Here is a 14,719-nt window from a genome sequence, read left to right as displayed (position 1 = left end):
GACATGATAACAATTAGCTACTATAGGAAATGATAACATTTAGCTATTATAGGAAATGATAACATTTAGCTACTATAGGAAATGATAACATTCAGCTACTATAGGAAATGATAATATTTAGCTACTATAGGAAATGATAACATTTAGCTACTATAGGACATGATAACATTTAGCTACTATAGGACATTATAACAATTAGCTACTATAGGACATTATAACAATTAGCTACTATAGGACATGATAACATTTAGCTACTATTGGACATGATAACATTTAGCTACTATAGGACATGATAACATTTAGCTACTATAGGACATGATAACAATTAGCTACTATAGGAAATGATAACATTTAGCTACTATTGGACATGATAACATTTAGCTACTATAGGACATGATAACATTTAGCTACTATAGGACATGATAACAATTAGCTACTATAGGAAATGATAACATTTAGCTACTATAGGACATTATAACATTTAGCTACTATAGGAATTGATAACATTTAGCTACTATAGGACATGATAACATTTAGCTACTATAGGACATGATAACATTTAGCTATTATAGGAAATGATAACATTTAGCTACTATAGGACATTATAACAATTAGCGACTATAGGAAATGATAACATTTAGCTACTATAGGACATGATAACATTTAGCTACTATAGGACATGATAACAATTAGCTACTATAGGAAATGATAACATTTAGCTACTATAGGACATTATAACATTTAGCTACTATAGGAATTGATAACATTTAGCTACTATGGGACATGATAACATTTAGCTACTATAGGACATGATAACATTTAGCTACTATAGGAAATGATAACATTTAGCTACTATAGGACATTATAACAATTAGCTACTATAGGACATGATAACATTTAGCTACTATAGGAAATGATAACATTTAGCTACTATAGGACATGATAACATTTAGCTACTATAGGACATGATAACATTTAGCTACTATTGGACATGATAACATTTAGCTACTATAGGACATGATAACATTTAGCTACTATAGGACATGATAACATTTAGCTACTATAGGACATGATAACATTTAGCTACTATAGGAAATGATAACATTTAGCTAATATAGGACATGATAACATTTAGCTACTATAGGACATGATAACATTTAGCTACTATAGGACATGATAACAATTAGCTACTATAGGAAATGATAACATTTAGCTATTATAGGAAATGATAACATTTAGCTACTATAGGAAATGATAACATTCAGCTACTATAGGAAATGATAATATTTAGCTACTATAGGAAATGATAACATTTAGCTACTATAGGACATGATAACATTTAGCTACTATAGGACATTATAACAATTAGCTACTATAGGACATGATAACATTTAGCTACTATTGGACATGATAACATTTAGCTACTATAGGACATGATAACATTTAGCTACTATAGGACATGATAACAATTAGCTACTATAGGAAATGATAACATTTAGCTACTATAGGACATTATAACATTTAGCTACTATAGGAATTGATAACATTTAGCTACTATAGGACATGATAACATTTAGCTACTATAGGACATGATAACATTTAGCTATTATAGGAAATGATAACATTTAGCTACTATAGGACATTATAACAATTAGCGACTATAGGAAATGATAACATTTAGCTACTATAGGACATGATAACATTTAGCTACTATAGGACATGATAACAATTAGCTACTATAGGAAATGATAACATTTAGCTACTATAGGACATTATAACATTTAGCTACTATAGGAATTGATAACATTTAGCTACTATAGGACATGATAACATTTAGCTACTATAGGACATGATAACATTTAGCTACTATAGGAAATGATAACATTTAGCTACTATAGGACATTATAACAATTAGCTACTATAGGACATGATAACATTTAGCTACTATAGGAAATGATAACATTTAGCTACTATAGGACATGATAACATTTAGCTACTATAGGACATGATAACATTTAGCTACTATAGGACATGATAACATTTAGCTACTATAGGACATGATAACATTTAGCTACTATAGGACATGATAACATTTAGCTACTATAGGACATGATAACATTTAGCTACTATAGGAAATGATAACATTTAGCTACTATAGGACATGATAACATTTAGCTACTATAGGACATGATAACATTTAGCTACTATTGGACATGATAACATTTAGCTACTATAGGACATGATAACATTTAGCTACTATAGGACATGATAACATTTAGCTACTATAGGACATGATAACATTTAGCTACTATAGGACATGATAACATTTAGCTACTATAGGACATGATAACATTTAGCTACTATAGGACATGATAGCATTTAGCTACTATAGGACATGATAACATTTAGCTACTATAGGACATGATAACAATTAGCTACTATAGGAAATGATAACATTTAGCTATTATAGGAAATGATAACATTTAGCTACTATAGGAAATGATAACATTCAGCTACTATAGGAAATGATAATATTTAGCTACTATAGGAAATGATAACATTTAGCTACTATAGGACATGATAACATTTAGCTACTATAGGACATTATAACAATTAGCTACTATAGGACATGATAACATTTAGCTACTATTGGACATGATAACATTTAGCTACTATAGGACATGATAACATTTAGCTACTATAGGACATGATAACAATTAGCTACTATAGGAAATGATAACATTTAGCTACTATAGGACATTATAACATTTAGCTACTATAGGAATTGATAACATTTAGCTACTATAGGACATGATAACATTTAGCTACTATAGGACATGATAACATTTAGCTATTATAGGAAATGATAACATTTAGCTACTATAGGACATTATAACAATTAGCGACTATAGGAAATGATAACATTTAGCTACTATAGGACATGATAACATTTAGCTACTATAGGACATGATAACAATTAGCTACTATAGGAAATGATAACATTTAGCTACTATTGGACATGATAACATTTAGCTACTATAGGACATGATAACATTTAGCTACTATAGGACATGATAACAATTAGCTACTATAGGAAATGATAACATTTAGCTACTATAGGACATTATAACATTTAGCTACTATAGGAATTGATAACATTTAGCTACTATAGGACATGATAACATTTAGCTACTATAGGACATGATAACATTTAGCTACTATAGGAAATGATAACATTTAGCTACTATAGGACATTATAACAATTAGCGACTATAGGAAATGATAACATTTAGCTACTATAGGACATGATAACATTTAGCTACTATAGGACATGATAACAATTAGCTACTATAGGAAATGATAACATTTAGCTACTATAGGACATTATAACATTTAGCTACTATAGGAATTGATAACATTTAGCTACTATGGGACATGATAACATTTAGCTACTATAGGAAATGATAACATTTAGCTACTATAGGAAATGATAACATTCAGCTACTAAAGGAAATGATAAAATTTAGCTACTATAGGAAATGATAACATTTAGCTACTATAGGAAATCATAACATTTAGCTACTATAGGACATTATAACAATTAGCTACTATAGGAAATGATAACATTTAGCTACTATAGGACATTATAACAATTAGCTACTATAGGAAATGATAACATTTAGCTACTATAGGAAATGATAACATTTAGCTACTATAGGACATGATAACATTTAGCTACTATAGGACATGATAACATTTAGCTACTATTGGACATGATAACATTTAGCTACTATAGGACATGATAACATTTAGCTACTATAGGACATGATAACATTTAGCTACTATAGGACATGATAACAATTAGCTACTATAGGAAATGATAACATTTAGCTATTATAGGAAATGATAACATTTAGCTACTATAGGAAATGATAACATTCAGCTACTATAGGAAATGATACAAATTAGCTACTATAGGAAATGATAACATTTAGCTACTATAGGAAATGATAACATTTAGCTACTATAGGACATTATAACAATTAGCTACTATAGGAAATGATAACATTTAGCTACTATAGGAAATGATAACATTTAGCTACTATAGGACATGATAACATTTAGCTACTATAGGACATGATAACATTTAGCTACTATTGGACATGATAACATTTAGCTACTATAGGACATGATAACATTTAGCTACTATAGGACATGATAACATTTAGCTACTATAGGACATGATAACAATTTGCTACTATAGGAAATGATAACATTTAGCTAGTATAGGACATTATAACATTTAGCTACTATAGGAATTGATAACATTTAGCTACTATAGGACATGATAACATTTAGCTACTATAGGACATGATAACATTTAGCTACTATAGGACATGATAACATTTAGCTACTATAGGAAATGATAACATTTAGCTACTATAGGACATTATAACAATTAGCGACTATAGGAAATGATAACATTTAGCTACTATAGGACATGATAACATTTAGCTACTATAGGACATGATAACAATTAGCTACTATAGGAAATGATAACATTTAGCTACTATAGGACATTATAACATTTAGCTACTATTGGAATTGATAACATTTAGCTACTATAGGACATGATAACATTTAGCTACTATAGGACATGATAACATTTAGCTACTATAGGACATGATAACATTTAGCTACTATAGGAAATGATAACATTTAGCTACTATAGGACATGATAACAATTAGCTACTATAGGAAATGATAACATTTAGCTACTTTAGGAAATGATAACATTTAGCTACTATAGGAAATGATAACATTTAGCTACTATAGGAAATGATAACATTCAGCTACTAAAGGAAATGATAAAATTTAGCTACTATAGGAAATGATAACATTTAGCTACTATAGGAAATCATAACATTTAGCTACTATAGGACATTATAACAATTAGCTATTATAGGAAATGATAACATTTAGCTACTATAGGACATTATAACAATTAGCTACTATAGGAAATGATAACATTTAGCTACTATAGGAAATGATAACATTTAGCTACTATAGGACATGATAACATTTAGCTACTATAGGACATGATAACATTTAGCTACTATTGGACATGATAACATTTAGCTACTATAGGACATGATAACATTTAGCTACTATAGGACATGATAGCATTTAGCTACTATAGGACATGATAACATTTAGCTACTATAGGACATGATAACAATTAGCTACTATAGGAAATGATAACATTTAGCTATTATAGGAAATGATAACATTTAGCTACTATAGGAAATGATAACATTCAGCTACTATAGGAAATGATAATATTTAGCTACTATAGGAAATGATAACATTTAGCTACTATAGGACATGATAACATTTAGCTACTATAGGACATTATAACAATTAGCTACTATAGGACATGATAACATTTAGCTACTATTGGACATGATAACATTTAGCTACTATAGGACATGATAACATTTAGCTACTATAGGACATGATAACAATTAGCTACTATAGGAAATGATAACATTTAGCTACTATAGGACATTATAACATTTAGCTACTATAGGAATTGATAACATTTAGCTACTATAGGACATGATAACATTTAGCTACTATAGGACATGATAACATTTAGCTATTATAGGAAATGATAACATTTAGCTACTATAGGACATTATAACAATTAGCGACTATAGGAAATGATAACATTTAGCTACTATAGGACATGATAACATTTAGCTACTATAGGACATGATAACAATTAGCTACTATAGGAAATGATAACATTTAGCTACTATAGGACATTATAACATTTAGCTACTATAGGAATTGATAACATTTAGCTACTATGGGACATGATAACATTTAGCTACTATAGGACATGATAACATTTAGCTACTATAGGAAATGATAACATTTAGCTACTATAGGACATTATAACAATTAGCTACTATAGGACATGATAACATTTAGCTACTATAGGAAATGATAACATTTAGCTACTATAGGACATGATAACATTTAGCTACTATAGGACATGATAACATTTAGCTACTATTGGACATGATAACATTTAGCTACTATAGGACATGATAACATTTAGCTACTATAGGACATGATAACATTTAGCTACTATAGGACATGATAACATTTAGCTACTATAGGAAATGATAACATTTAGCTAATATAGGACATGATAACATTTAGCTACTATAGGACATGATAACATTTAGCTACTATTGGACATGATAACATTTAGCTACTATAGGACATGATAACATTTAGCTACTATAGGACATGATAACATTTAGCTACTATAGGAAATGATAACATTTAGCTACTATAGGACATGATAACATTTAGCTACTATAGGACATGATAACATTTAGCTACTATTGGACATGATAACATTTAGCTACTATAGGACATGATAACATTTAGCTACTATAGGACATGATAGCATTTAGCTACTATAGGACATGATAACATTTAGCTACTATAGGACATGATAACAATTAGCTACTATAGGAAATGATAACATTTAGCTATTATAGGAAATGATAACATTTAGCTACTATAGGAAATGATAACATTCAGCTACTATAGGAAATGATAATATTTAGCTACTATAGGAAATGATAACATTTAGCTACTATAGGACATGATAACATTTAGCTACTATAGGACATTATAACAATTAGCTACTATAGGACATGATAACATTTAGCTACTATAGGACATGATAACATTTAGCTACTATAGGACATGATAACATTTAGCTACTATAGGACATGATAACATTTAGCTACTATAGGACATGATAACAATTAGCTACTATAGGAAATGATAACATTTAGCTACTATTGGACATGATAACATTTAGCTACTATAGGACATGATAACATTTAGCTACTATAGGACATGATAACAATTAGCTACTATAGGAAATGATAACATTTAGCTACTATAGGACATTATAACATTTAGCTACTATAGGAATTGATAACATTTAGCTACTATAGGACATGATAACATTTAGCTACTATAGGACATGATAACATTTAGCTACTATAGGAAATGATAACATTTAGCTACTATAGGACATTATAACAATTAGCGACTATAGGAAATGATAACATTTAGCTACTATAGGACATGATAACATTTAGCTACTATAGGACATGATAACAATTAGCTACTATAGGAAATGATAACATTTAGCTACTATAGGACATTATAACATTTAGCTACTATAGGAATTGATAACATTTAGCTACTATAGGACATGATAACATTTAGCTACTATAGGACATGATAACATTTAGCTACTATAGGAAATGATAACATTTAGCTACTATAGGACATTATAACAATTAGCTACTATAGGACATGATAACATTTAGCTACTATAGGAAATGATAACATTTAGCTACTATAGGACATGATAACATTTAGCTACTATAGGACATGATAACATTTAGCTACTATAGGACATGATAACATTTAGCTACTATAGGACATGATAACATTTAGCTACTATAGGACATGATAACATTTAGCTACTATAGGACATGATAACATTTAGCTACTATAGGAAATGATAACATTTAGCTACTATAGGACATGATAACATTTAGCTACTATAGGACATGATAACATTTAGCTACTATAGGACATGATAACAATTAGCTACTATAGGAAATGATAACATTTAGCTATTATAGGAAATGATAACATTTAGCTACTATAGGAAATGATAACATTCAGCTACTATAGGAAATGATAAAATTTAGCTACTATAGGAAATGATAACATTTAGCTACTATAGGACATGATAACATTTAGCTACTATAGGACATTATAACAATTAGCTACTATAGGACATGATAACATTTAGCTACTATAGGACATGATAACATTTAGCTACTATAGGACATGATAACATTTAGCTACTATAGGACATGATAACATTTAGCTACTATAGGAAATGATAACATTTAGCTACTATAGGACATTATAACATTTAGCTACTATAGGAATTGATAACATTTAGCTACTATAGGACATGATAACATTTAGCTACTATAGGACATGATAACATTTAGCTACTATAGGAAATGATAACATTTAGCTACTATAGGACATTATAACAATTAGCTACTATAGGAAATGATAACATTTAGCTACTATAGGACATGATAACATTTAGCTACTATAGGACATGATAACAATTAGCTACTATAGGAAATGATAACATTTAGCTACTATAGGACATTATAACATTTAGCTACTATAGGAATTGATAACATTTAGCTACTATAGGACATGATAACATTTAGCTACTATAGGACATGATAACATTTAGCTACTATAGGAAATGATAACATTTAGCTACTATAGGACATTATAACATTTAGCTACTATAGGACATGATAACATTTAGCTACTATAGGAAATGATAACATTTAGCTACTATAGGACATGATAACATTTAGCTACTATAGGACATGATAACATTTAGCTACTATAGGACATGATAACATTTAGCTACTATAGGACATGATAACATTTAGCTACTATAGGACATGATAACATTTAGCTACTATAGGACATGATAACATTTAGCTACTATAGGAAATGATAACATTTAGCTACTATAGGACATGATAACATTTAGCTACTATAGGACATGATAACATTTAGCTACTATAGGACATGATAACATTTAGCTACTATAGGACATGATAACATTTAGCTACTATAGGACATGATAACATTTAGCTACTATAGGACATGATAACATTTAGCTACTATAGGACATGATAACATTTAGCTACTATAGGACATGATAACATTTAGCTACTATAGGACATGATAACATTTAGCTACTATAGGACATGATAACATTTAGCTACTATAGGACATGATAACAATTAGCTACTATAGGAAATGATAACATTTAGCTATTATAGGAAATGATAACATTTAGCTACTATAGGAAATGATAACATTCAGCTACTATAGGAAATGATAACATTTAGCTACTATAGGAAATGATAACATTTAGCTACTATAGGACATGATAACATTTAGCTACTATAGGACATTATAACAATTAGCTACTATAGGACATGATAACATTTAGCTACTATAGGACATGATAACATTTAGCTACTATAGGACATGATAACATTTAGCTACTATAGGACATGATAACATTTAGCTACTATAGGAAATGATAACATTTAGCTACTATAGGACATTATAACATTTAGCTACTATAGGAATTGATAACATTTAGCTACTATAGGACATGATAACATTTAGCTACTATAGGACATGATAACATTTAGCTACTATAGGAAATGATAACATTTAGCTACTATAGGACATTATAACATTTAGCTACTATAGGAAATGATAACATTTAGCTACTATAGGACATGATAACATTTAGCTACTATAGGACATGATAACAATTAGCTACTATAGGAAATGATAACATTTAGCTACTATAGGACATTATAACATTTAGCTACTATAGGAATTGATAACATTTAGCTACTATAGGACATGATAACATTTAGCTACTATAGGACATGATAACATTTAGCTACTATAGGACATGATAACATTTAGCTACTATAGGACATGATAACATTTAGCTACTATAGGACATGATAACATTTAGCTACTATAGGACATGATAACATTTAGCTACTATAGGACATGATAACAATTAGCTACTATAGGACATGATAACATTTAGCTACTATAGGACATGATAACATTTAGCTACTATAGGACATGATAACATTTAGCTACTATAGGACATGATAACATTTAGCTACTATAGGAAATGATAACATTTAGCTACTATAGGACATGATAACATTTAGCTACTATAGGACATGATAACATTTAGCTACTATAGGACATGATAACATTTAGCTACTATAGGACATGATAACATTTAGCTACTATAGGACATGATAACATTTAGCTACTATAGGAAATGATAACATTTAGCTACTATAGGACATGATAACATTTAGCTACTATAGGACATGATAACATTTAGCTACTATAGGACATGATAACATTTAGCTACTATAGGACATGATAACATTTAGCTACTATAGGACATGATAACATTTAGCTACTATAGGACATGATAACATTTAGCTACTATAGGACATGATAACATTTAGCTACTATAGGACATGATAACATTTAGCTACTATAGGACATGATAACATTTAGCTACTATAGGACATGATAACATTTAGCTACTATAGGACATGATAACATTTAGCTACTATAGGACATGATAACATTTAGCTACTATAGGACATGATAACAATTAGCTACTATAGGAAATGATAACATTTAGCTACTATAGGAAATGATAACATTTAGCTACTATAGGAAATGATAACATTCAGCTACTATAGGAAATGATAACATTTAGCTACTATAGGAAATGATAACATTTAGCTACTATAGGACATGATAACATTTAGCTACTATAGGACATTATAACAATTAGCTACTATAGGACATGATAACATTTAGCTACTATAGGACATGATAACATTTAGCTACTATAGGACATGATAACATTTAGCTACTATAGGACATGATAACAATTAGCTACTATAGGAAATGATAACATTTAGCTACTATAGGACATTATAACATTTAGCTACTATAGGAATTGATAACATTTAGCTACTATAGGACATGATAACATTTAGCTACTATAGGACATGATAACATTTAGCTACTATAGGAAATGATAACATTTAGCTACTATAGGACATGATAACATTTAGCTACTATAGGACATGATAACATTTAGCTACTATAGGACATGATAACATTTAGCTACTATAGGACATGATAACATTTAGCTACTATAGGACATGATAACATTTAGCTACTATAGGACATGATAACAATTAGCTACTATAGGAAATGATAACATTTAGCTACTATAGGACATGATAACATTTAGCTACTATAGGAATTGATAACATTTAGCTACTATAGGACATGATAACATTTAGCTACTATAGGACATGATAACATTTAGCTACTATAGGAAATGATAACATTTAGCTACTATAGGACATTATAACAATTAGCTACTATAGGAAATGATAACATTTAGCTACTATAGGACATGATAACATTTAGCTACTATAGGACATGATAACATTTAGCTACTATAGGAAATGATAACATTTAGCTACTATAGGACATTATAACATTTAGCTACTATAGGAATTGATAACATTTAGCTACTATAGGACATGATAACATTTAGCTACTATAGGACATGATAACATTTAGCTACTATAGGAAATGATAACATTTAGCTACTATAGGACATTATAACAATTAGCTACTATAGGACATGATAACATTTAGCTACTATAGGAAATGATAACATTTAGCTACTATAGGACATGATAACATTTAGCTACTATAGGACATGATAACATTTAGCTACTATTGGACATGATAACATTTAGCTACTATAGGACATGATAACATTTAGCTACTATAGGACATGATAACATTTAGCTACTATAGGACATGATAACATTTAGCTACTATAGGACATGATAACATTTAGCTACTATAGGACATGATAACATTTAGCTACTATAGGACATGATAACATTTAGCTACTATAGGACATGATAACATTTAGCTACTATAGGACATGATAACAATTAGCTACTATAGGAAATGATAACATTTAGCTATTATAGGAAATGATAACATTTAGCTACTATAGGAAATGATAACATTCAGCTACTATAGGAAATGATAACATTTAGCTACTATAGGAAATGATAACATTTAGCTACTATAGGACATGATAACATTTAGCTACTATAGGACATTATAACATTTAGCTACTATAGGACATGATAACATTTAGCTACTATTGGACATGATAACATTTAGCTACTATAGGACATGATAACATTTAGCTACTATAGGACATGATAACAATTAGCTACTATAGGAAATGATAACATTTAGCTACTATAGGACATTATAACATTTAGCTACTATAGGAATTGATAACATTTAGCTACTATAGGACATGATAACATTTAGCTACTATAGGACATGATAACATTTAGCTACTATAGGAAATGATAACATTTAGCTACTATAGGACATTATAACAATTAGCGACTATAGGAAATGATAACATTTAGCTACTATAGGACATGATAACATTTAGCTACTATAGGACATGATAACAATTAGCTACTATAGGAAATGATAACATTTAGCTACTATAGGACATTATAACATTTAGCTACTATAGGAATTGATAACATTTAGCTACTATGGGACATGATAACATTTAGCTACTATAGGACATGATAACATTTAGCTACTATAGGAAATGATAACATTTAGCTACTATAGGACATTATAACAATTAGCTACTATAGGACATGATAACATTTAGCTACTATAGGAAATGATAACATTTAGCTACTATAGGACATGATAACATTTAGCTACTATAGGACATGATAACATTTAGCTACTATTGGACATGATAACATTTAGCTACTATAGGACATGATAACATTTAGCTACTATAGGACATGATAACATTTAGCTACTATAGGACATGATAACATTTAGCTACTATAGGACATGATAACATTTAGCTACTATAGGACATGATAACATTTAGCTACTATAGGACATGATAACATTTAGCTACTATAGGACATGATAACATTTAGCTACTATAGGACATGATAACATTTAGCTACTATAGGAAATTATAACATTTAGCTACTATAGGACATGATAACATTTAGCTACTATAGGACATGATAACATTTAGCTACTATAGGACATGATAACAATTAGCTACTATAGGAAATGATAACATTTAGCTACTATAGGACATTATAACATTTAGCTACTATAGGAATTGATAACATTTAGCTACTATGGGACATGATAACATTTAGCTATTATAGGAAATGATAACATTTAGCTACTATAGGAAATGATAACATTCAGCTACTATAGGAAATGATAATATTTAGCTACTATAGGAAATGATAACATTTAGCTACTATAGGACATGATAACATTTAGCTACTATAGGACATTATAACAATTAGCTACTATAGGACATGATAACATTTAGCTACTATTGGACATGATAACATTTAGCTACTATAGGACATGATAACATTTAGCTACTATAGGACATGATAACATTTAGCTATTATAGGAAATGATAACATTTAGCTACTATAGGACATTATAACAATTAGCGACTATAGGAAATGATAACATTTAGCTACTATAGGACATGATAACATTTAGCTACTATAGGACATGATAACATTTAGCTACTATAGGACATGATAACATTTAGCTACTATAGGAAATGATAACATTTAGCTAATATAGGACATGATAACATTTAGCTACTATAGGACATGATAACATTTAGCTACTATTGGACATGATAACATTTAGCTACTATAGGACATGATAACATTTAGCTACTATAGGACATGATAACATTTAGCTACTATAGGAAATTATAACATTTAGCTACTATAGGACATGATAACATTTAGCTACTATAGGACATGATAACATTTAGCTACTATTGGACATGATAACATTTAGCTACTATAGGACATGATAACATTTAGCTACTATAGGACATGATAGCATTTAGCTACTATAGGACATGATAACATTTAGCTACTATAGGACATGATAACAATTAGCTACTATAGGAAATGATAACATTTAGCTATTATAGGAAATGATAACATTTAGCTACTATAGGAAATGATAACATTCAGCTACTATAGGAAATGATAATATTTAGCTACTATAGGAAATGATAACATTTAGCTACTATAGGACATGATAACATTTAGCTACTATAGGACATTATAACAATTAGCTACTATAGGACATGATAACATTTAGCTACTATTGGACATGATAACATTTAGCTACTATAGGACATGATAACATTTAGCTACTATAGGACATGATAACAATTAGCTACTATAGGAAATGATAACATTTAGCTACTATAGGACATTATAACATTTAGCTACTATAGGAATTGATAACATTTAGCTACTATAGGACATGATAACATTTAGCTCCTATAGGACATGATAACATTTAGCTATTATAGGAAATGATAACATTTAGCTACTATAGGACATGATAACATTTAGCTACTATAGGACATGATAACAATTAGCTACTATAGGACATGATAACATTTAGCTACTATTGGACATGATAACATTTAGCTACTATAGGACATGATAACATTTAGCTACTATAGGACATGATAACAATTAGCTACTATAGGAAATGATAACATTTAGCTACTATAGGACATTATAACATTTAGCTACTATAGGAATTGATAACATTTAGCTACTATAGGACATGATAACATTTAGCTACTATAGGACATGATAACATTTAGCTACTATAGGACATGATAACATTTAGCTACTATAGGACATGATAACATTTAGCTACTATAGGACATGATAACAATTAGCTACTATAGGAAATGATAACATTTAGCTACTATAGGACATTATAACATTTAGCTACTATAGGAATTGATAACATTTAGCTACTATGGGAC

The sequence above is a fragment of the Salmo salar genome, chromosome 14 (genome assembly GCF_965601325.2).
Source record: "Salmo salar chromosome 14, fSalSal1, whole genome shotgun sequence".
Lineage (NCBI taxonomy): Eukaryota > Metazoa > Chordata > Actinopteri > Salmoniformes > Salmonidae > Salmo > Salmo salar.
This window is presented reverse-complemented; position numbering follows the sequence as displayed.